General features: G+C 42.0%; 1 pseudogene; it reads left to right on the top strand.

The window, feature by feature from the left end:
* The first annotated feature begins 10,178 nt into the window (after positions 1–10,178).
* Positions 10,179–25,679, top strand: part of LOC135546849 (low-density lipoprotein receptor-related protein 1B-like) — a 357,889-nt pseudogene continuing 342,388 nt past the window's right edge.

Here is a 25,679-nt window from a genome sequence, read left to right as displayed (position 1 = left end):
CAAACAATTAATTTAGCCCCACGGTTTATTTGAAACATGTGTTAATTTGCTGAAATGTGTGTTGATACCCGTCTATTAAAAGGGATAGGTGAATATTTGAGACTCAGTGTTTAATTTAAGTTTTACGGTATTTATATTTGTCCCCCTACATAAGACCTTCAGTACCTGATGCCAGTTGAGTATTCATTGGGCTGTCACTGGACTGTCGGTTCCACAGCCACACACAACCTGTAGGGGAACATTGTGGAGAGGTTATGTCTGCAGAGCAAATTGACCAGCAAACAACACAAAGCAAAGACAAATGTCAAACATTTAAGGTTTAATTTAAGGTTTTCAATAATAGTGTTGGATATTAATTAAACTAATCTCTCCAGCATAGTATTGTTGCAGAGTTCCATTCCATTTTGTGTATATTTAGTTCCTGCATAGGGATATATTATGATGGAGATTTAGCCATGGTTAGGAGGGAGGGAACATCGAATGACAGATGAAAAGTTTAATAAAGGCAATGTAATGATCAAGTAATGTATTTTCTATTAGAGGGCCTGCTCTTTATCAGCCAATTGTTGGATGTTCAGATGTCAAGTGTCAAGCCTTTTTTCAGCCCTTTCCATGGATAGGAATTGTATCATAATTGTCATCCTATTGGTTTTCTGATACAGCACTAAGTATTGTTATGAAGTCCAGTCTGCTCTGTAATGGTAGGGTTTCAATTAATGAAGCACAGTTCTGTATCTTAATGATGGATTTACAGTACAGTATCTCACGATTAATCAACATACTGAACCTATACTATAATTTCATTTTCAAAAGAAGTAGTCTGTTATGTATTCCCTGTTAGAAAAGCAGCTGCCTTCATAGTTTTCCAGTTTTACTCACTATCAGTTCTGAAAGCCATCTTTCCTCTATCTCTTCCTGTCTCCAAATGACATCTTCTGTTCTACTCTCTAAAATCTGCCGTGTTTCAAAGAGCTCAATGGATTTAATGAGCAGTGGTGTTCCGCCCGTCATAACGGATGCAGGGTGTCAGGAATGAAGCTTGTGATAATGTGCCCAACCAGGCTCCACTGAACGTTTCTGATCGACCAAAGCCTGCTACGGTAGCTGCCATTTTGTTATGCTGTTATTTGTGCTGTTATCCATCCACCACTGATGTTTGTTAGAAATTATCTTCAAATAATTATACCATTTAGTGATGCAGTGTCTGTGGTATGTTTCTTTCTCATGCAAATGCAGTTGTTGTCCTATTTATTTTACTAGGGATCGACAAGACAGTGATGTTAGTTTTTTTTCCCCTCCATAGAATGTTTGTTTGTTTCTATTTCACTCTGAAATTAAATGGGGTGCAACAGTTGCAGTGCCAGAAAACATTAAGAGTCAAGAAGTAAAGGCTTTTGATTCCGAAAGGGGAGATAAATTGACATGAGAGGTCAACCAAATGACTCAAATGTGGCCCTTTGCCTTTCAAGGCTGGCAGACAGGCAAGCATGAAAGCAGGTAGACACATCAATGGAAACCCTGGCTGCTCTGAGGTCAAGAGGCCCTCTCTTTCTTTCATAGCCCCTGCTGCCTGCCAGGAGAGTAAATGGCCTCTCAGTCACCACAAGCCTCCACCAGCTCCCTTCCTACCTTTAATGGTAATCAATTCAGCTTCAAAGGTACTAGAAGCATCCATTCTGCAAACCAAGCACACCTGGTCCAACCCCTTATAACCTAGCTATTAATAGCTTATTACCCTTAGCTCGTATTTATATTGATACCTTATACCCTCATGCTCTCTCATGTTGTCAGTGAAGGTGGATAACCATTTTTGTTTACTCGCTCAACATACCCATTATTTTTCTTTAAAAAAAATGCAAAGATTTTATAGCAAAAGTCCCAGAGCACTGATATCTGCTAACAAAAGTGGATGTTCAAGACAATCATCTTTGTAAGCAACTGTCATCACACAAATACACCTGTATTTTGTAGAATGTCATTATCCAATGTGCAACCATATACATTTTACATAAAATAAAGAAAGACCTGCCTTAACCTGGTATAAACCATTTAAACCTTTAAGTACACTTTACTTTACTTTTACTTTACTGACTTTATTGTCCCCCTGGAGAATTTGTTTTGCAGTGGCATGGACACGTTTAAATAACAAAACAAATTGACAATTCAACTTTCATAACAGTTACATACCAAATAAAAAGAGACTGGCCTTACTGGGTCGATAGGGACATTAGCCCAAGCTATTTAGGAGGGTTATCCCACCTGGCACAAATGATTGTCTAGTTCTGTTTTTTTTCTGCCAATGGGTGCCCTATACCGATGCCAAGAGGGGAGTAGTTCAAAGTCTGGTACAGGGGGTGGCTTGGGTCAAAAAAAAATTGAGCTTTGCAGAGGGCCCTGATCTTAAAGATCTCATCCAGGCCTGTCTTTTTGACTCGAAGTACCTTGCTTGCTGTGGTGATAATCCTTCTCAGAATATTTCTCTGGTTGACAATGGAATTACCAAACCAACAAACAATACAAAAAGTTAAAATACTATCAATGAAAGATTTGTAAAACAGAGTCAGTGTAGTACAATGAACATTAAAATATCCCAGCCTTTTGAGAACGTACAGTCACCGTTGACTCTTTTTGTAGATCAGTTCTATACATTTACTCCACTGAAGCGTATTGTCCAAGAGGACACCCAGATAATTGTATTCCTCTACAATCTCTATGTTCTGACCTCTGATAGATGTTGCAGAGGTAGGTGTTGTATGCTTCCTGAAGTCCATGCACATCTCTTTGGTCTTACTGGTATTGAGGACCAAGTGTGATTAATCACACCACTCTACAAAGTCATGTAGGACCGGGCCAAGATGTTCCTCGTCATCATGCAACAGGCTGATCAAGGCAGTGTCATCAGCGAACTTAACGAGTTATCTGTCAGGATGGGAACTAGTACAACTATTAGTGTACAAGATGTACATGAGTGGGGACAAAACACTTCCCTGAGAAGAGCCTGTGTTGGTGTTTACGAATGTCTGACATGTGGGGACCCATTTTGACCTGCTGTGACCGTTGGCTCAGGAAATCCAACAGCCATAAAACCAGCCCCCCATCTAAGGTGAAGACACAAATGTGTCTCTGTGCCAGAATGTAAGGCTGGATTGTGTTGAAGGCAGAAGAAAAGTCAACAAACAAAACCCTGACATGGGATTTGGCACCTTCTAGATGTCTGTAGACCATGTTGAGGAGAGTAAGAATGGCATCATCAACTCCTCTGCTGGGCTGATTTGTAGTGACGCTTCCATTTTTTTTTACCTCCGACAGGTTGTCTGATTCAAATCTTGAGAAGAAAACATTCAGTTCATTATCCATGTTCTGGCCCTCATGTCTCCCAAGGTCATCACTGGTTTTGTAGAACCAGGGTTGTGGGTTTGGTTCCGGGGACCACCCATATGCACACATGCTTTGAGTAAAAGCACCTGCTAAATTACATATTTTATAAGTACAATATATTGTGTTTTCCCATCTATCTACCCAGCAATATGGCTCAGAGTATTGTCTAGTGGAGACTGTACTAATATTTTATCATCTCAATCTCAGTGTTATCAAAAATATTTATGTGAATAACATTGTCTCCCAGTATATTTCCATAACACACACACACACACACACACACACACACACACACACACACACACACACACACACACACACACACACACTTTCAAGCTACCAAAATGAAATGCCCCCTGTAATGTTACAAGTACATTTCTGGCAGCACAGAAGCCAGTAAATTACTGTAGATTAACAGGACCTTTACTGAAACACACATTTACAGCATATCACTGGAACACCTGGCGACAGCAACATACTGTATTTTTTAGAATTTACAGTGCATTACTGGAAGCACAATGGTTAGTAAACCGTTAGTAAACCGATGCAGGTTTACAAAATAGTTTCAATAACAATTTTGTCATTTGTATTTCACTGGCCTGAAGTACAAATCATGTAGTTTGTAACAGTATAATTAGAACACATTGTAATGCATCTCTGTGTAGCTGGTGAGATGAGTCAGGCGCAGGACAGCAGATATGAGTAATGAAAGCAATTTTATTCAAATATATAACAATACACGTCGTATAACTACAAGGCCACAAATATGGACCGCAATACAATAAACAATTACTCACAAACAAACAGAGGGTTAAATAATGAACAAGTAATTGGGGGATTGAAACCAGGTGTGTAAGACAAAGACAAAACAAATGGAAAATGAATATTGGATCGGCGATGGCTAGAAGGCCGGTGACGTCGACAACCGAACACCGCCCGAACAAGGAGAGGGACCGACTTCGGCGGAAGCCGTGACAGTACCACCCCCCTTGACACCGACCTCGGGGACAACCCGGAGGACGAGGCGCAGGGCGATCCTGATGGAGACGGTGGAACTCCCGCAGCAACGAAGGGTCCAAGACGTCCTCCACCGGCACCTAGCATATCTCCTCCGGACCGTACCCCTCCCACACCACGAGATACTGAAGGCCCCTCGCCCGATGCCTCGAATCCAGGATGGCTCGAACAGCATACGCCGTGGTCCCCTCGATGTCCTGAGGGGGCGGAGGAACCTACCGCACCTCAGACTCCTGACAACCTACCGCACCTCAGACCAGCAACCACCGGCCTGAGGAGAGACACATGGAATGAGGGATTCATACGGTAATTTGGGGGAAGCTGTAACATGTAGCATACCTCATTCAGTGGGATCAGGACTTTGAATGGCCCCACAAACCGCAGACCCAGCTTCCGGCAGCAATTGATTCTTACAGAAGGCGAGAGCCAAATTGGCATATTCTGAGGGGATGCTCACAAACAAACATGGGGGAACAGAGGGATAAATAATGGACAAGTAATTGGGGGATTGAAACCAGGTGTGTAAGACAAAACAAATGGAAAATGAAAAGTGGATTGAAAATGGCTAGAAGGCCGGTGACGTCAACCGCCGAACGCCACCCAAACAAGGAGAGGGACCGACTTCGGCGGAAGTCGTGACACATGTATTTTGTACTTTCTAAATGCAGAAATAAACTTACTTGTAGTCCGTTTAACCTCTAGCGTCGAGCAATCCCGTACCCGGGAGCGTAATCATAGCCTCAAGCTCATTAGCATAACGCAACGTTAACTATTTTTGAAAATCGCAAATGAAATGAAATAAATATATTGGCTCACATGCTTAGCCTTTTGTTAACAACACTGTCATCTCAGATTTTCAAAATATGCTTTTCAACAATAGCTACACAAGCATTTGTGTAAGAGTATTGATAGCTAGCATAGCATTAAGCCTAGCATTCAGCAGGCAACATTTTCACAAAAACAAGAAAAGCATTCAAATAAAATCATTTACCTTTGAAGAACTTCGGATGTTTTCAATGAGGAGACTCTCAGTTAGATAGCAAATGTTCATTTTTTCCAAAAATATTATTTGTGTAGGAGAAATCGCTCCGTTTTGTTCATCACATTTGGCTAAGAAAATGAAAAAGATAATGCAGTCACTTACAACGCCAAACGTTTTTCCAAATTAGCTCCATAATATCGACAGAAACATGGCAAACGTTGTTTAGAATCAGTCCTCAAGGTGTTTTTCACATATCTATTCGATAATCTATCAGTGGTGGCAGTTGGCTTCTCATCAGAAGCAAACGGAAAAATACTGCGGCTGGAGATTACGCAATAATTGCGACGGAGGACACCAAGCGACCACCTGGTAGATGTAGTCTCTTATGGTCAATCTTCCAATGATATGCCTACAAATACGTCACAATGCTGTCGACACCTTGGGGAAACGACAGAAAGTGTAAGCTCATTCCTGACCCATTCACAGCCATATAAGGAGACATTGAAACACAGCGCCTTCAAAATCTGGGGCACTTCCTGTTTGAAATTTCATCTTGGTTTCGCCTGTAGCATCAGTTCTGTGGCACTCACAGACAATATCTTTGCAGTTTTGGAAATGTCAGTGTTGTCTTTCCAAAGCTGTCAATTATATACATAGTCAAGCATCTTTTTGTGACAAAATATCTTGTTTAAAACGGGAACGTTTTTTTATCCAAAAATTAAGAGCGCCCCCTATATCCAAGAAGTTAACAACAAGCTAAGCTGTGTTTTGCTATATTGCATTTTAGATTTCATGAAAATAAAATATTTTGAGTAATTTAATTTGAATTTAGCTCGCTGCAATTCAGCGGGTGTTAATGAAAAGGATCCTGCTAAAGGGATGGGTGCGTAAAGAAGTTAGAGGTTTGAGACTTGCTGATCGTGAGCTGCTGCTTCCTCTTCTGCTTCTTCTTCTGCTTCATAGCTCTCACACATTTTGTTTGTGCATGCCGCCACCTACTGTGTGTAGTCAATCACGTTACATTTTGTGATACAAAAATAAAAAAGGAAGGGGGAAAAGGAAACAATTGCCACCAACTAACCCTCCACCTATATACCACTATTACATACAACCAACTAACACCTCCACCTAAATAAAAATCACCACCCCATTCCACTACTTTGACCCTAACTGATCTACTTTAATGGCCTGGGAGCTTCTCTGCAGCTGCCACCACAACATCCATTTTCTATGATTTACGTTACATTTCTGCGGTACAGATGATAACCATGGTAATGAATGCTGGGAAGCCAACCTTACTCAAACACAAATTCGTTTCACTCTGTATTGGCCTAGATCTCCTACTCACCCTTGACCCATCATCCACTGCGCTCTTCACAGCCGACATATGACACATTCTGTTCTACTCTGACCCTGGCAACCTCAACCTGTCTCTCTCACACCAGGTACTTCTGATCCCCAGCAAGATGGGAACCCCCACAATTGACATGCACATTTTTTCCACCGGTACTACACATTCCTTTGTCCCATGCTCTCCTGCACACTCAGTTCTCAGAATCTCCTTCCTACACACTGCTGAAACATGACCATAAGCTTGGCATCTGAAACATCTTAGTGGGTTGGGCAAAAAAGCACTCACTTCATAACTGACATACCCTAACATGACTTTATCAGGAATATTAAAAAAGACAGTTTCACCATGCTCGCTACCAGGTGTGAATCACACCAAACTGCGGGCATCACAGACACAGGGAATTTTCCATTTCAGTTGCTCCACCTCAACACTTAACGCCACCCCATGAATCACTCCTTTCAAATGTGCCCTGCTCTAGAGAGCAAAGCAAATCACAGGTCTTGTCCCTAGTCGAGGGATGTAAAGCACCTGCTCCCTTCGAATGATAGAAAAACAAGTCCACGTCGCGCCACCAGGACGTGTACTCCGAGCATGCAATGACCAACTGGCAAGTGTCTTCACTGACATTTATAACCCTGACGAGCCTGTAATACTTACATGTTTCAAGCAGACCACCATAGTCTTTGTGCGCATGAACGCCAAGGTAACCTGCCTAAATGACTACTGACCTGTAGCACTCACGTCTGTAGCCATGAAGTGCTTTGAAAGGCTGGTCATGGCTCACATCAACATCATCCCAGAAACCCTAGACCTACTCAAATTTGCATACCACCCCAACAGATCCACAGATGACGTAATCACTATTGCACTCCACACTGCCCTTTCCCACCTGGACAAAAGGAACACTTACGTGAGAATGCTATTCATTGACTATAGCTCAGTGTTCAACACCATAGTGCCCTCAAAGCTCATCACTAAGCTAAGGACCCTGGGAATAAACACCTCCCTCTGCAACTGGATCCTGGACTTCCTGACGGCCGCCCCCAGGCAACAACACATATGCCACGCTGATCCTCAGCACGGGGGCCCCTCAAGAGTATGTGCTTAGTCCCCTCCTATACTCCCTGTTCACCCATGGCTACGTGGCAAAGCCTGACTCCAACACCATCATTAAGCTTGCTGATGACACAACTGTGTTAGGTATGATCACCGACAAAAATGAGACCGCCTTTAAGAAAGAGGTCAGAGACCTGCCAGTACGGTGCCAGGACAACAAACTCTCCCTCAACGTGATCAAGACAAAGGAGATGATGGTGGACTACAGGAAAAGGAGGGCCGAGCACACCCCCATTGTCATTGACGGGTCTGTAGTGGAGCACGTTGAGAGGGTCAAGTTCCAACAAACTATCACGGTCCAAACACACCAAGAGAGTTGCGAATATGGCACGACAACGCCTATCCCCCCTCAGGAGACTGAAAAGATTTGGCATGGGTCCTCAGATCCTCAAAAAGTCATAAAGCTGCACCATCAAGAGCATACGGACTGGTTGCATCACCGCCTGGTATGGCAACTTCTGGGCATCTGACTGGAAGTTGCTACAGAGGGTAGTGCGAACGGCCCAGTACATCACTGGGGCCAAGCCTCCTGCCATCAAGAACCTCTATTCCAGGCGGTGTCAGAGGAAGGCCATAATAATTACCAAAGACTCCAGACACCCTAGTCATAGACTGTTCTCTCCTCTACCGCATGGCAAGCGGTACCGGAGCGCCAAGTCTAGGTCCAAAACGCTTCTTACTAGTTTCTACCCCCAAGCCATAAGACTGCTGAACAGCTAATCAAATGGCTACCTGGACTATTTGCATTGACCCTCTCCTTTTTATTTTACGCTGCTGCTACTCGCTGTTTATTATCTATGCATAGTCACTGTACCCCAACCTACATGTTCATTTTACGTTAAATACCTCGACAAACTGTACCCCTGCACATTGATTTGTTACCGGTACCCCCTGTATATAGTCTCGTTATTGATATTTTACTGTTGCTCTCTCATTTTTTTACAGTTTATTTAGTAAATATTTTCTTATCTTATTTTTCTTAACTGCATTGTTGGTAAAGGGCTTGTAAGTAATAATTTCACAGTAAGGTCTAACCTGTTGTATTCAGCGCATGTGACAAATACAATTTAATTTGATTTGAGCTACCTGACCAAGTTAAAACTTGGGTTCCCAAGTGGCACAGCGGTCTAAGGCACTGCATCTCAGTGCTAGAGGCATCACTACAGACATCCTGGTTCAAAACCAGACTGTATCACAACCGGCTGTGATTGGGAGTCCCATATGGGGTGCCTGGGTTTGGCCAGTGTAGGCCGTCATTGTAAATATCAAGCCAAGTGGCGCAGAGTCATTACAGACCCTGGTTTGTTTCCATGCTGTATCACAACCGGCCGTGATTGGAAGTCCCATAGGACGGCACACGTGTTGGCCCTGTGTCGTTAGGGTTTGGCAAGGGTAGGCTGTCATTGTAACTAAGAATTTGTTCTTAACTGGCTTGCCGAGTTAAATAAAGAATAAATATAAAATAATACAAAAAAATCTAAGCAGTACCCAACCTGAGACTTCATATGGATCAGTCAAAAGGCAGGGATACATATTCTCCATAAATTTCACTCCTACTAGGGCCCGGACTCTGAGGTCTTTCCCCTACACACATTGAATTGTTTGTGAACTACTCCCACATTTCAGTTGAATTTGTCCAGCACTCGCACTAACGGATGCAACAAATATTGCCTCTTACAAGGCACATATCAAAATATGTTAATGAGACAGAGATTCTTTCTCAACCTAGATGTTCCAACAATGCATCACAATTCACTGTACGCTGCTTTAAATATACAACGAAACAATATGCTCCATCTTTCGAAGAGGCACCTTTTATAGTTATTTATTGCAATATTGCTGTAATTTTACAGTAATGTAGCGGAAAGCCATTGAGCCCACATAATGCATTGCTCTTTACAGTACTGTACTACAGAATTAAAGTAGCTAACTGTAAAATGTTTGCTGTAAATTTGTTACAGTGAATGAAGACATGTGTTAAGGAGGCTAATGTCAGGCCAGAATACTTACAGGGAATGATCTATTTTAGAGCAATACAAAAATCCCCCTGGAAAGATTACTACAGCTCTACCCATAACCTCCTATTATAATGCATCTTATTATAGTGACACAAATGTTACTATTTGTTATGGAAGTTGAGTGCTGTGCCACTTTATTTTATGGCTGTGCGCCAAATTTTTATTGGAAGGACTACAATAAATGTCTCTTAATATTTTGTTTTATCATACTAGCCTTCCTCTTTGGATATGAAGATTAAGGTCTTGCAATAGTCCAATTAGATTTGATTGTCATTACAATCTTCAATATTTTCTATTCCCAGTCCTCACTCACATGGGTATGAGTCAGGAAGGACTCAGTGGTTTGCAATATGATCAATATGCTCCATCTTTAGAAGAAGCACCTTTTATAACATAAAAACTTTCAATATTTCAAAGAAGACCTTGAATGAAACGGGGAGGTTTTTAGATGGATGGCACCGGTGGAATTAGATAGAAGAAAAAGTGTAAAAGATGAGATGGTTGACCTTTTCATATCTGTCCCCGGGTAGTGAATTTGCTTGAGGGCACTATAGGGAATAGTGCAGTGGTGCATTGAATTATCACCACTACTTATGTGCGGCAAACTTGTGTCCCCATCCTCCCCCTACACACACACACACACACACACACACACACACACACACACACACACACACACACACACACACACCCTTCCTTCCTCCTTCCTTCCCACCATAATAGCGTTCGAAATTCAGTGTGTGTGTGTGAAAGAGAGATTTGGAGGTGGTAACTGAGCTGCACTTTCTAACCTCCTGCCAAATCTATGACTATATTAGAGACACATATTTCCCTCAGATTACATAAACCCACAAAGAATTTGAAAACAAACCCAATATTGATAAACTCCCATATCTATTGGCTGAAACAAAATAAGATTTGTGACCTGTTGCCACAAGGGCAAACAGTGAAGAACAAACACCATTGTAAATACAACATGGATTTATGTTTATTTATTTTCTCTTTTGTACTTTAACTATTTGCACATCATTAAAACACTGCATATAGACATATGACATTTAGAATGTCTTGATTCTTTAATGTTTACTGTACATTTTTATTTGACTTTAGTTTATCTATTTCACTTGCTTTGGAAATGTAAACATATGTTTCCTAGTTTCCCATGCAGAGAGAGAGAGAAAAGGGAAAGAGAAAGAGAGAAAAAATAATATGCCTGAGCATTAATGCTTTTAAACAAATGATTTGTTCTCTGCAGGATGGAGAGGGGGAGATAGTGGTGGGTAACACGGTGTCAAATCTTCAGCAGAGCATGTGTGAATGATCACACAGAGTGTCTGACAGCTCCCGGCAGGGAAACATGTCTACATGCTGACAGATGCCCTGCTATTGGAAGGTTGGGATGACTTTTTATTTGACCAGGTTTTCACTTTGGTCAGGGCTGGGCAAAAATATAAAGTACCACAATCAATGTGGTACTTCATATTCAATGTATCAAAATAAACTAGAACATTCTTGTATTTTATCATGTATTTACAGTAATTAAAATACATGTATTTTGTATTTTAAACTACGAAATTAAATTAGAAGCAGGCCTCCGAACAGCTACAACATTTTCAGTAACGGTTACAGAAACATTTGACTTGCTCTGACTGGGATATGTTATTGTTTATCTACCTTAGTTGAATGCACTGTAAGTCACTCTGGATAAAAGTCTCTGCTAAATGACAAATGTCAATGTATATGTGAAAAAGTACATACCAAAATGAACTGCGGGACAAAGCAGAAAGATGACTGTGTCCAAATAATCTGCGAGTCAACACAATATTTTAATTGTCACATTGTATAAATGATTGGAAAAAGGCACAGGAATATATAACAGGGGGTTTTAAAACTCCACCCCAAAATACAACATGCCATGAAAAGGCACAGGGACAAAGCCCAAAACAAACACCTATACAAAAACACAGGGATGTAACCCAAACCAAAGAGCTTGGTTACAACTCTAATAAATACACAGAAGGAGATCCGTAATTACAAATACACGAGACAAGACCTGTAATAACGAGTACACAATACATGCAGCACGATCGCCAAAACCACAAAGCAGAGGTACTCAAGGCCAACGGCCATGGGAACAATAACCAACAAGACAATGGTGAACAGAGGGCACATATATACAATTACTAATCAGGGGAATTGGAATCAGGTGTGCGTAATGAGACATTTCAGTGACGCCTCGAGGCCGGTGACACAGACCTCGGAACGGAGCTGTGTCCCTTCGAGCCGTAACCCTTGCATATGTATGTCTCTTGCATTGTTGGCCTAGGCTTTTGGCTAACAAGCAATCAAAAAGTGTCTCATCGTGTCCAAATTATGAATTGTGAATAAGCTCTGTATTGCAGAGATTGTTAAATATTTGATCTACAAAACCTTGTGATCTACAAAATATCATTTAGACATCACCACCACTAAGTAATGGGCTTTTATAGCTATCAATCTTAAATAAGTTTGTGTCTAGAGATAAGGGAAGAATTCTTAAAATAACTTACTCACAGTGAATCTCCAGTTTTTCTGAAAAAGGTATTTAGTTAAATGAACTTTATTGATCCCTAGAGCGGGAAATTGGGTAAGGAAGACCATATCCATTATTTTTCATGTTTATAGAAACTAGAGTACATGTAATAAGATCATCTCTTTTAACAAACCTGTAACCTCCTCAAACTAAATACACAATCACTTCATAGTCGTCCGACTCCAGGTCTATGTTTTGAATGAAACATGTAAGCCATCTATCCCATCCCCTCCATAACATCTCTATCTCCTCTCTCCAGCCACTCTCCTCTATCCAGAGCCCATACTGTGTGACATAGGGGAGTTTCACTGCCATGACCAGGTGACCTGTGTCCCAGAGGGCTGGCTATGTGACAGGGAGCCAAACTGTCCAGATACCTCGGATAAAACACAAGACAGATTTAAGTCACTCACTCACACGTTAGTCCATGCTACCATTCACCATACACTTCAATAGCGCCAGACAGATGTAATTCACTCATTCATTTATTCGCCCATTCACCATGTACAGTACTTCAAGGTCACCATATTATTTCACATTCTGTGATCTCTTATTCCATGGTTTTACTTGCCATTAACTGAACAACATTCTTTAATCGTTCTGCAAATTCTGAGCATAGAAACGGGTATTGCTTCATGCTTATATCCATTTTAGATCTTTAAGCACATTTTATTATATTTTATGATATCAAATGTAGCAGGGTGACCAGATAAGAATCCACTGCAGTTGCTGATAGATACAGCAGCTTTTACTGTCGACACGTTCACAATTCTCTCCATAATGTTACATCTTGATATTGATAGTGGAGGCTGCTGAGGGGAGGACGGCTCATAATAATGGCTGGAATGGAGTCAATGGAATGGTATCAAGCCGTGTGGCGCAGCGTCACCACAGATCCTGGTTCGATTGCAGGCTGTATCACAACCGACCGTGATTGGGAGTCCCATAGGGCGGCACACAATTGGCCCTGTGTCGTTAGGGTTTGGCCAGGGTAGGCCGTCATTGTAAATAAGAATTTGTTCTTAAACTGATTTGCCTAGTTAAATAAAGGTTAAATAATGAAATAAATCCAATTAAAATCAACCACATGGAAAACATATGCTTGATACCATTCCATTGACTCCATTCCAACCATTACTAGCCGTCCTCCCCTCAGCAGCCTCCACTGCTTGATAATGATTACAGTACCTTTCCTATTGACCTCCTGTTTGTGAGAAGATGGTACAGTATTTTACTTAACCATGGCATGTATTCCAAGGTTGCAGTGGGCCTTGTCTTCCCCGCCTCACCAGGTATTCCATTATCATTTAGATTAATTGTGTTGGCTCCATTTTATTTACTAAGCCTGTAGGGAGAAGCCCCTGAATATTCATCATGGGAATTTGGCGCAGCTCATTATCATGGATTATGTCTTTTTTTATAAAGGAATTAGATCAGCTTTGAGTGCTGCAAAGAAAAACACAGTGAAATTAAACCACCCCTGTTTATAGGCTACCAGTGCTTTGGTTCCATTACCTTATACCATGCCCAAACCGGACGTGCGTGCGCCATGGTGTGCAAATAGATTTTGTACCCCCACACCAAATCATGACACACAGGTTGAAATACCAAAACAAACTCTGAACCAATTATATTAATTTGAAGAAAGTTTGAAAAGTATTAAACATATATGGAAATTTAGCTAGCTTGCAATTGTTAGCTAATTTGTCATATTTAGATAGCTAGCTTGCTGTTATTGGCTAATCTGTTATGGGATGTACACATGGAGTTGTTATTTTACCTGAAATACACAAGATCCTCTACTCCAACTATTAATCCACACATAAAAAGGTCAACCGAATAGTTTCTAGTCGTCTCTCATCCTTCCAGGCTTTTTCTTCTTTGGACTTTATATGGTGAATGGCAACTAACTTTTATAAGGTGTATAACCACAACCGACCTCCATTCATATTTCAATCGCCCACGTGGGTATAGCCAATGAGGAGATGACACGTGGGCTTATGCTTTTAAAAGCCAATGGTGAGATGGGAGAGGAAGGACTTGCAGCGTTTTCTGAGCCACAAATAGAAGCAATTTCTATTTAAACAACTGTCAACGCAGACGCTCTTTGGTGCGCGTGAGCAGTGTGGAAGCGATTATTGAATAACATGTATGTGTAAATTTATTTTGCAAAGCTCATGCACGCGACGCGAGCAGTGTGGTCAGCAGGTTAGAGCAGGTTTTCCAAGAGTCGGTCATCCCCCCTTTTGGTTTCTCCCTGGCACTACACAGCTGATTCAAATAATCAAAACTTGATGATGAGTTGGTTATTTGAATCCACTGTATACTGCTAGGACAAAAAGCTAAACGTGCACATAATGGGGGCCCCAGGACTGAGTTTGGGAAATCCTAGTGATGGGAAACCAAGGCTTTTTAAAGGTGTTGTTGGTGCTCTCACCATATTGTTCTGAAAAATGTTTCTTTACTCAGGGCATCAGTATCTGTTCACAATGCACATTAGTGAAATCTGCTGGTCAGAAATAAATATCAAATCAAATTTTATTGGTCACATACACATGGTTAGCAGATGTTATTGTGAGTGTAGCGAAATGCTTGTGCTTCCAGTTCCGACAGTGCAGCAATATCTAACAATTCCACAACAAATACATCTAAGTAAAGGAATGGAATAAGAATATATAGATATATGGATGAGCAATGTCAGAGAGCATAGGCTAAGATTGCAATAGATAGTATAGAATACAGGATATTCATATGAGATAAGTATGTAAGATATGTAAACATTATTAAAGTGCCATTATTAAAGTGACTAGTGTTCCATTTATTAAAGTAGCCAATGATTTCAAGTCTATGTAGGCAGCAGCCTCTCTGTGCTAGTCATGGCTGTTTAACAATCTGATGACCTTGAGATAGAAGCTATTTTTCAGTCTCTTGGACCCAGCTTTGATGCACCTGTACTGACCTCGCCTTCTGGATGGTAATGGGATGAACAGGCAATGGCTCGGGTTGTTGATGTCCTGGAGGGCAGATCATTTGCCCCCGGTGATGCGTTGTGCAGACTGCACCACCCTCTGGAGAGCCTTGCGGTTTTGGGCGATGCAATGCCATACCAGGTGGTCATACAGCCCGACAGGATGCTCAAATTGTGCATCTGTAAAAGTTTGTAAGGATTTGTATTTAACAAACCACCTTTCTTCAACATCCTGAGGTTGAAGAGGCGCTGTTGCGCCTTCTTCACCACACTGTCTGTGTGAGTGGACCATTTAAGTTTGTCCGTGATGTGTCCGTAGAGGAACTTGAAGCTTTCCAGCTTCTCCACTGCTATCCTGTCAATATGGATAGGGGGTGCTCCCTCTGCTGTTTCCTGAAGTCTACGATAATCTCCTTTGTTTTGTTGACATTGAGTGAGAGGCTATTTTCCTGACACCAAACTCCAAGAGACCTCAACTCCTCCCTGTAGGCTGTCTAGTCGTTGTTGGTAATCAAGTCTACTACTGTTGTGTCATTTGCAAACTTGATTATTGAGTTGGCCACTCAGTCATGTGTGAACAGGGAGTACAGGAGGGGGCTGAGCACGCACCCTTGTGGGGCCCCAGTGTTGAGGATCAGCCAAGTGGAGATGTTTTTTTTCCAACGGCACGTCAGGAAGTCCAGGACCCAATTGCACAGGGCAGGGTTGAGATCAAGGGCCTCAAGCTTAATGATGAACTTGGAGGGTACTATGGTCCTGAATGCTGAGCTATAGTCAATTAAAACCTCTTGATACTCCCCATCCCGGATCCGGGATCGTGAATAAAGCCTCAGGCTCATTAGCATAATGCAACGTTAACGATTTCTGAAAATCGCAAATAAAATGAAAATAATGCGCCTGCTCTCAAGCTTAGCCTTTTCTTAACAACACTGTCATCTCAGATTTTCAAAATATGCTTTTGAACCATAGCAAATCACTAATTTGTGTAAGAGTATGCTAAGCTAGCTTAGCATTTTGAGTAGCATTTAGCACGCAACATTTTCACAAAAACCAGATAACCAAATAAATAAAATAATTTACATTTGAAGAGCTTCGGATGTTTTCAATGAGGAGACTCAGTTACATAGCAAATGTTCCGTTTTTCCTGAAAGAATCTTTGTGTAGGAGAAATCGCTCTGTTTTGTACATCACATTTGGCTACCGAAACGAACCGAAAATTCAGTCACCAAAACGTCAAACTTTTTCCGAATTAACTCCATAATATCGACCGAAACATGGCAAACGTTGTTTAGAATCAATCCTCAAGGTGTTTTTTCATGTATCTCTTCATTGATATGCAGTTCGTGGAAACTTGCTTTCCCCTCAGAATCGCATGGAAAAATACCAGCAGCTGAAAAAGACGCACCAATTTCAACGGAGGACACCGGGTGGACACCTGGAAAATATAGTCTCTTATGGTCAATCTTCCAATGGTATGCCTACAAATACGTCAAAATGCTGCAGACACCTTGGGGAAACGATAGAAAGGGCAGGCTCATTCCTCTCGCATTCACAGCCATATAAGGAGACAATGGAAAACGGAGTCTCAAAAATCCTGCTGGTTTCCTGGTTGCCGTTTCATTTTGGTTTTGCCTGTAGCTCCCGTTCTAGGGCACCCACAGACAATATCTTTGCAGTTCTGGAAAATTCAGAGTTTTCTTTCCAAAGCTATCAATTATATGCATAGTCGAGCATCTTTTTGTGACAAAATATCTTGTTTAAAACGGGAACGTTTTTCATCCAAAAATGAAATAGCGCCCCCAGAGTTTCAAGAGGTTAACTGTATTCTTAAAAAATATATATTTTATTTTTACCTTTATTTAACTAGGCAAGTCAGTTAAGAACACATTCTTATTTACAATGACGGCCTAACAAAAGGCAAAAGTCCTCCTGCTGGGGCGGGGCCTTGGATTAAAAATAAATAAATATATGCAATATAAATATAGGACAAAACACACATTACAACAAGAGACAACACAACACTACAAAAAGAGAGACATAGACAACATCACAGCAAGACAGCAACAAATGACAACACAGCAACACAACATAACAACAACATGGTAGCAATACAACATGTTAGCAGCACAAAACATGGTACAAACATTATTGTACACAGTCAACAGCACAAAGGTCAAGTAGGTAGAGAGAATAATACATCACACAAAGCAGCCACAACTGTCAGTAAGAGTGTCCATGATTGAGTCTTTGAATGAAGAGATTGAGATAAAACTCTCCAGTTTGAGTGTTTGTTGCAGCTCGTTCAAGTCGCTAGCTGTGGCGAACTGAAAAGACGAGTGAGCCAGGGATGTGTAAGCTTTTTGGACCTTTAACAGAATGTGACTGGCAGAACGGGTGTTGTATGTGGAGGATAAGGGCTGCAGTATATATCTCAGATAGGGGGGAGTGAGGCCTAAAAGGATTAAATATATAAGCATCAACCAGTGGGTCTTGCGACTGGTAGACAGAGATGACCAGTTTACAGAGGAGTATAGAGTACAGTGATGTGTCCTATAAGGAGCATTGGTGTAAAATCAGATGGCCTAATGATAAAGAACATGTAGCCGCTCGAGAGCACTCTTACCTACCGATCTATAAATGATGTCTCCGTAATCTAGCATGGGTAAGATGGTCATCAGAATCAGGGGTAGTTTGGCACCTGGGGTACAAGAGGAGTGAATATGATAGAGGAAACCAAGTCTAGATTCAACTTTGGCCTGCTGATTTGATATTTGATGAGAGAAGGACAGTGCACTGACTAGCCATACTGCCATGTACCTGTATGAGGTGACTACCTCAAGCTCTAAACCCTCAGAGGTAGTGATCACACCTGTGGGAAGAGGGGAATTCTTCTTACCAAACCACATGACCTTTGTTTTGGAGGTGTTCAGAACCAGGTTAAGGGTCTTCTTAGGGCCAGGCGTCCCGCCAGCTGGACACCTGTTGACAACTTCAGGTGAAATGGTAGGGCACACAACTCAAATAAATAATTATACAAATTATACCATGCGATTGTGAGGACGGCTCCCCACATCAAAATGTACAGGCTTCATAAAATCACAAATAGCATTTAAATATTCACTTACTTTTTGAAAATCTTCCTCTGATTTGCAATCAAAAGGGTCCCAGCTACAACATGCATGGTTGTTTTGTTAGATAAAATCCTTCTTTATATCCCAAAAAGTATGTTTAGTTGGCACAATCAATTTGTGCCAACAATCGAATTGTTCAACATGCAGATAAAGGAATCCAAAAAGCAACCTCTAGACTTTGTTAAAACAAGTCAAAATACATTTCTATTCAATCTTCAGGTAGCTTAAGTGTAATTAAACTATAATATTTCATACGGAAAGAAGTATGTTCAATCGGAAAGCAAAATTAGCAGTTGCGCGTCCTCTTCATCATGCGCGGACAGACTGATTTCCAAGTCTGACTCCCAGTATTAAAACTTAAAATTCTCCCTTGTTTGGGAAGAAACAAGCATGAAACCTTGAACAAAGACTGTTGACATCTAGTGGAAGCCATAGGAATTGGAATCTGGGAGCTGGATTTGGATATAAACCCTATACCTTCCATTGGAAGGGAATGGGCTCTTGGTTTTGGGATCTTGGTTGGTTTTTCTTTGGATTTTCTCCTACCATATCAATTGTGTTATCGCCTCATACGTAATTTTAAAATTTCTACAAACATCAAAGTGTTTTCTATTCGATGGTACCAATTCAAATGCATATCCTGGCTTTTGGGACTGAGTACAGGCTGTTTACTTTGGGCACGTCAGTCAGACAGGAGGTGGAAAACATAGACCATAGTCTGAAGTTTTAAGGGTAGAGAAAGCTTTTTTGGTCACTAAAAGCTTTGTTGTAGAGCATTTTATCCAGGGAAGGGACAGCTGAGTATGACTATATCATCTGCATATAAATGGATGAGAGAGCTTCCTACTGCATGAGCTATGCTGTTGATGTAAATTGAGAAGAGCTTGGGGCCTAGGATCGAGCCTTGGGGTTCTCCCTTGGTGACAGGCAGTGGCTGAGACAGCAGATTTTCTGACTTTATACACTGCACTCTTTGAGAGAGATAGATAGCAAACAAGGCCAAAGACCCCTCAAAGACACCAATACTACTTAGGTGACCCACAAGAATGGAATGGTCTACCGTATGAAAAGCCTTGGCCAAGTCAATAAAAATAGCAGCACAATATTTCTTAGAATCAAGGACAATGCTGACATCATTGAGGACCTTTAACCTCTCTGGGCAACCCGACGCGCTAGCGTCCCACCTTGCCAACAATAAATGCAAATGCTCTACGCCAAATGCTAATAGCACTCGTTAAAACTCAAACGTTCATTGAAACTCACATGCAGGGTACTCAATTGAAGCTACACTCGTTGTGAATCTAGCCAACAAGTCAGACTTTTAAAATGCTTTTCGGCAAAAGCATGAGAAGCTATTATCTGATAGCATGCAACACCCCGAAATACCAGAAGGGGACGTAAACAAAAGAATTAGCGTAGCCGGCACTACACAAAACACAGAAATAAAATATAAAACATTCATTACCTTTGGCACTCCTATATGTCCCATAAACATCACAATTGGGTCTTTTTTTTCGATTAAATTCGTCCTTGTATACCCAAAATGCCCATTTATGAAGACTGTGTGATCCAGGAAAAACACAGTTTCTAAACGCAACGTTATTTTTTTTTATTAAAAAAGTTGCCTATAACTTTGACAAAACACTTCAAACTACTTTTGTAATCCAACTTTAGGTATTAGTAAACGTTAATACGCGATCAAATTCATCACGGGACGATCTGTATTCAATAGCATTAAGTCTTCAGAAGCTGGTCGATATTCTCTCTACCAAAACTTCCTTTGTGATGCAGTGATGACAGGAAGTGCCTCTTCTTCGTTGAACCAAGGAATAACGTCACACCAATTGCCAAGACTGGAGACATCGTGTGGAAGCTGTAGGAATTGTCAACTGGGAGCCATCTATTTTCTCTTCCCATAGACAATACAGGCAACTGGCGCATTGATATTTTTTTTCTTTTGGGTGATCAGTTTTCCTTGAGATTTTCCCCGAGACACACGTTCTGTTATAATCACAACCGTGGTTTAACCAGTTTTAGAAACTTCAGAGTGTTTTCTATCCACATATACTAATCATATGCATATACTATATTCCTGGCATGAGTAGCAGGACGTTGAAATATTGCACGATTTTTAACAAAATGTTGAAAAAAGTAGCCCTAGCTCTAACAGGTTGCAGTGACACATCCATAACCTGGGCGGAAACCAGACTGCATACCCGAGAGAATACTATAGACATCAAGAAAGCCAGTCAGTTGATTATTGACAAGTTTTTCCAAAACTTTTGATAAACAGGGCAAAATAGAAATAGGCCTATAACAGTTAGGATCAGCTTGATATCCCCTTTAATTAAAGGACAAACTGTGGCTGCTTTCCAATCAATGGGAACCTCCCCAGAAAGGAGAGACGGGTTAAAAATGTTGGGGATAGGCTATGCGATGATAGGGGCAGCAACCTTAAAAAAGAAAGAGTCTAAACCATCTGACCCAGATGATTTTGTGGTCAAGTTTAAGGAGCTCCTTTAGCACCTCGGACTCAGTGACTGCCTGTAGGGACAAACTTTGTAGCGGGGAAGGGGAAAAAGAAGAAGAAGCATCGGGGATAGTCACATTAGAAGGGGTGGGAGATGAGGAAATCTTGGACGGGCAAGGAGGCATGGCTGAGTCAAATACGAGACCTGACTTAATGAAGTGGTGGTTAAAGAGCTCAGCCATGTGCTTCTTGTCAGTAACAACCACATCATCAACATTAAGGGACATGGGCAGCTGTGAGGAGGAGGGTTTATTCTCCAGGTCTTAAACCGTTTTCCAGAACTTCTTGAGGTTAGACCCACAGAGAGATAACTGTTCCTTAAAGTAACTAATTTTGGCCTTCCGGAAAGCCTGGGTGCACTTACTTCTCATTTGCCTGAACGTCACCCAGTCAGCTTGAGTATGCGTGTGCTGACCCTTTCGCAAAATGCAATTCTTGAGGTGGGGTAACTCTGCAAGATCACAGTTGAACCTGGGGCTGAACCTTTTTAATTCTCATTTTCTTTATGAGGACGTGTTTTTTAACACACCACTGAAAATATAAAAAAGAAGCTCCAAGCGTCTTCGACAGAAGGGATCAAGCTGATTCTATACCATTTTACAGAGGCCAGTTCATGAAGGAAGGCTTGCTCTTTAAAGTGTTTTAGCAAGCATCTATGACAAATCAGGACAGGTTGTTTCACTGAGCAGCCATTATGAACACAGGCTGTAAAACAGTGATCACTAAGGTCATTACAGAAAACACCAGACTGATACCTATCAGGATTATTTGTGAGGATAACAGAGGAGAGTAGCCTTTTCTGGGTGTACCTTGTGGAATTGGTGTTCATCTGAGAAAGATTTAGGGAGTCCCATTGCTTTAGGACTTGGTCAGGTGGTTTAAGAATGTCCCAGTTTAGGTCACCTAGCAGGACAAATTCAGACTTAGAGTAAGGGGCCAGGAGAGAGCTTAGGGCCGGTGCTGATTGAGGACGATAGCTATTTGAAAGTTTAATGCTTAAAACCAGCAAATCAAAATGTTTAGTGACAGACTTGGTGGAGACAACTGAGCACTTAAGGTGATCCTTGGTAAAGATTGCCACTCCCTCACCTTTGGAAGATCTGTTTTGCCGAAAAAGGTTATAACCAGAAAGGTTAACATCAGTATTCACTCTTTCTTAACCACGTCTCAGTAATGACCAACACATCTGGATTGCAGCTGTGAACCCACACTTTCAATTGATCCATTTTAGATAATAAGCTTCTAGTGTTAACATGCAGAAAACCCAGGCTTTCACGAGAGCAGAAATCGGTTAAGCAGATATCAGAGCACAGGTAAGAATTGGAGCTAGCAACAATATATTGGCCAGGGTGTACATGCACATTTCCAGATATCATCAACAGTAATACAATCAAGGGATGGCATAGTACAGGGAGAGCTCTACAGTGCTGACATCTGAATGTGCATCAGATGGCAACAAGATCATATTGTACAGCAATTTCATCAGGTAACATGAATACAAAGCTGGTGAAAGGTGGTGAGAATAGGATGGGAGGCCAGAAGTCTGTGTAACCAATAGAGAGTCAGAGTCCCGAGTTTGGGAAAAAAACATAGTCTGTCCCACAGTTGGGTAAAGAAAGTTTGTGGTCAACAAAGCATGCAGGAGTCATGAGGCAAATAGCAAAATGCACAATAATTAAAAGAAATATATAACGACTTGGGGCTAGCCATTGTAAGTTCAGAGTCACTCGCCCCAACAGTGCATGTGTGCTGGAGGCGAGTGAAAGCTCGGGAGAGAGGGGTGAGTATGGTGGGGTACCTGTACCAGACAGGGGGAGACAGGCCAGGGCAGACGGTGAACAGATCAGATCGCCAGGTGGAATCCAAGCAGCAGTGCACCAGGCAATGGGAGTAGGTGTCACACCCACTTGGGAGAAACTTTTATTTCTGGAGGCCAGTGAATTGTCTTTGAAACAGCGAGAGGGGGCTTGAGAGGATGCTTCAAAGACTCCTGACACTTGTTGGGCCCAAAGGCCTTTTACTTCACACCTAGTGCTAATTGAATTTGTATCTGGCTCAGTTCCAGGTTGGAGTGGTGTCCTCAGGTCTTTGCTGTTTGTTGGCTAGAGCACCCTCCATATAGCTTGGAAAAATAAAACCTTGGAAGCAGTAATCTCTCCGGTTAAGGCCATACTGTGGAGGGTAGCATCCTGCATATGTACCTGCCAAAAATCCAAGTTTACCTAACTCCAAATCTATCCTTTTGTAAACATAGGTATTCCTTTTGTCTTAGATGGGATTTTGCAGTGTGCAGTGATGATGGCGATTTCATGGTCTGTGGACCTATTAGGGTGGTAAGCAAATTTTAGTGGGTCTAGGGTGACAGGTAAGGTGGAGGTGATATGATCCTTGATTAGTCTCTCAAAGCAGGGAGTGCTATGGGGGAGTGGGAGTGCTATGGGGCGATAGTAATTTAGTACCGTTACCTTTGAATTCTTGGGTACAGGAACAATGTTGGACATCTTGAAGCATGTGGGGACAGCAGACTGGAACGGGGAGAGATTGAATATGTCCATAAACACACCAGCCAGCTGTACTGCACATGCTCTGTGGACGCGGCTAGGGAAGCCATCTGGGCGGGTAGCCTTGCAAGCGTTAACATGTTTAAATGTCTTACTCATGTCAGCCATGGAGAAAGAAAGTCCACTGTCCTTGGTAGCTGGCCACGTCGGTGGCACTGTGTTATCCTCAAAGTGGGCAAAGAACGTGTTTATCTTGTCTGGCAGCAAGACGTTGGTGTCCGTGACGTGGCTGGTTATCCTTTTGTAGTCCGTGATTGTCTGTACACCCTGCCACATACGTCTCATGTCTGAGCCGTGAATTGCAACTCCACTTTCTCTCGATATTGATGTTTTGCCTGTTTGATTGCCTTGCAGAGGGAACGACTACTCTGTTTGTATTCTGCCATATTCCCCGTAACCTTTCCATGGTTAAATGCGGTGCTTCCTGCTTTCAGTTTTGCGTGAATGCTGCCATCTATCCACAGTTTCTGGTTAGGGTAGGTTTTAATAGTTACAGTGGGTACAACATCTCCTATACACTTATTGATGAAATCAGTAACTGCCTCAGTGTACACATCAATATTATTCTCGGAAGCTACCCGGAACATATCCCAGTCCACATGATCAAAACAATACTGAAGCATGGATTCAGATTGGTCAGACCAGCATTGAATAGGCCGTAGCACAGGTGCTTCCTGTTTGAGTTTCTGCCTATAGGAAGAGAGGAACAAAATGGAGTTGTGGTCAGATTTACCAAAAGGAGTGCGGTGGAGGGCCTTGTATGCATCCCGAAAGTTCAGAACTTCAGTGAAGTTCCTTGAGGGCCGTCGTGGTATCGGCTTGAGGGGGGATATTCACGGCTGTGACCGAAGATAATTCTCTTGGGAGATAATACGGTCGGCATTTGGCTTTGAGGAATTCTAGGTCAGGTGAAAAAAAGGACTTAAGTTCCTGTATGTGTTACAATTACACCATGAATCATTAATCATGAAACATACACCCTCGCCCTTCTTCTTCCTGGAGAGATGTTTATTTCTGTCGGTGCGATGCACTGAGAATCCAGATGGCTGTACCGATTCCAACAGTATATCCCGATAGAGCCATGTTTCCGTGAAACAGAGTATGCTACAATCCCTGATGTCTCTTTGGAAAGCATCCCTTGCTTTGATCTCGTCAACTTTGTTATCTAGTGAATGAACATTAGCAAGTAATATACTTGGAAGCAGTGGGTGGTGTGCGCACCTCCTATGTGTGACTAGAAGACCGCTCTGACTTCCTCTTCTCCGGCGATGTTGTGTGAGTCTGATTATCAGATACTGTAGGCATTCTCTTTCGCCAGTGTTTTCATCAAAACTCTGTGGTGCAGCGGTAGGTCGTTGGCTTTGGTAGGCTAGTATAATTTGGTACACCAGGTTTGCATTTTACATCATGCTTCCCTTTTTGACAAAATACAGCCTTTGTTAGGAGATATTGTATGTGTTCTCAGTGATGGCACCATACAATACTTTATTAGTGCTTTGTGTTGAATGTAGTATGATTGATGGATGTATCTTATCCTACCAAATAAGAGGCTCTGTGTTTAAGGATGTTTTTCTTTGGACATGACTTTTCCCAGTTGAACTCCATGTAGTTGTACCCCACCCTGCATATTCCAGGGAACGGTCATGTCATGGTACCATTTGCTGGTACCGTTTGCTTGTCCTTGGCTCTGCCTCTCCCTCAGTGGAGAAGTGTAATCACCACATGTAAAGCCCCAGAGGGGAGACCAGCCAGGCATTCCATTACACACACACACACACCCCCCCCCCCCACACACACACACACACACACACACACACACACACACTCCCACCTTCCATTCCATTCCATTAACGTGAGACTGTATTAGGCCACTGGTTCAGATGCTCAGCCACGGCATAGCTTACCCTGCAGGGACTGGACTGCTGACGCTCGCTACCAATACCATACTGCACCAGGGGAACTAGAAAACAGGACACTCTCCTGAAATGGCTAAAAGAAGCACCAGTGAAAGTGGCAATTCTGGGAGTCCCAGAGCAAAGCAGACAGTCTCGA

This window comes from Oncorhynchus masou, chromosome 10 (assembly GCF_036934945.1).
Source record: "Oncorhynchus masou masou isolate Uvic2021 chromosome 10, UVic_Omas_1.1, whole genome shotgun sequence".
NCBI lineage: Eukaryota > Metazoa > Chordata > Actinopteri > Salmoniformes > Salmonidae > Oncorhynchus > Oncorhynchus masou.
The sequence above is the reverse complement of the archived record's forward strand: the minus strand, read 5'-3'. Positions and strand labels throughout refer to the sequence as shown.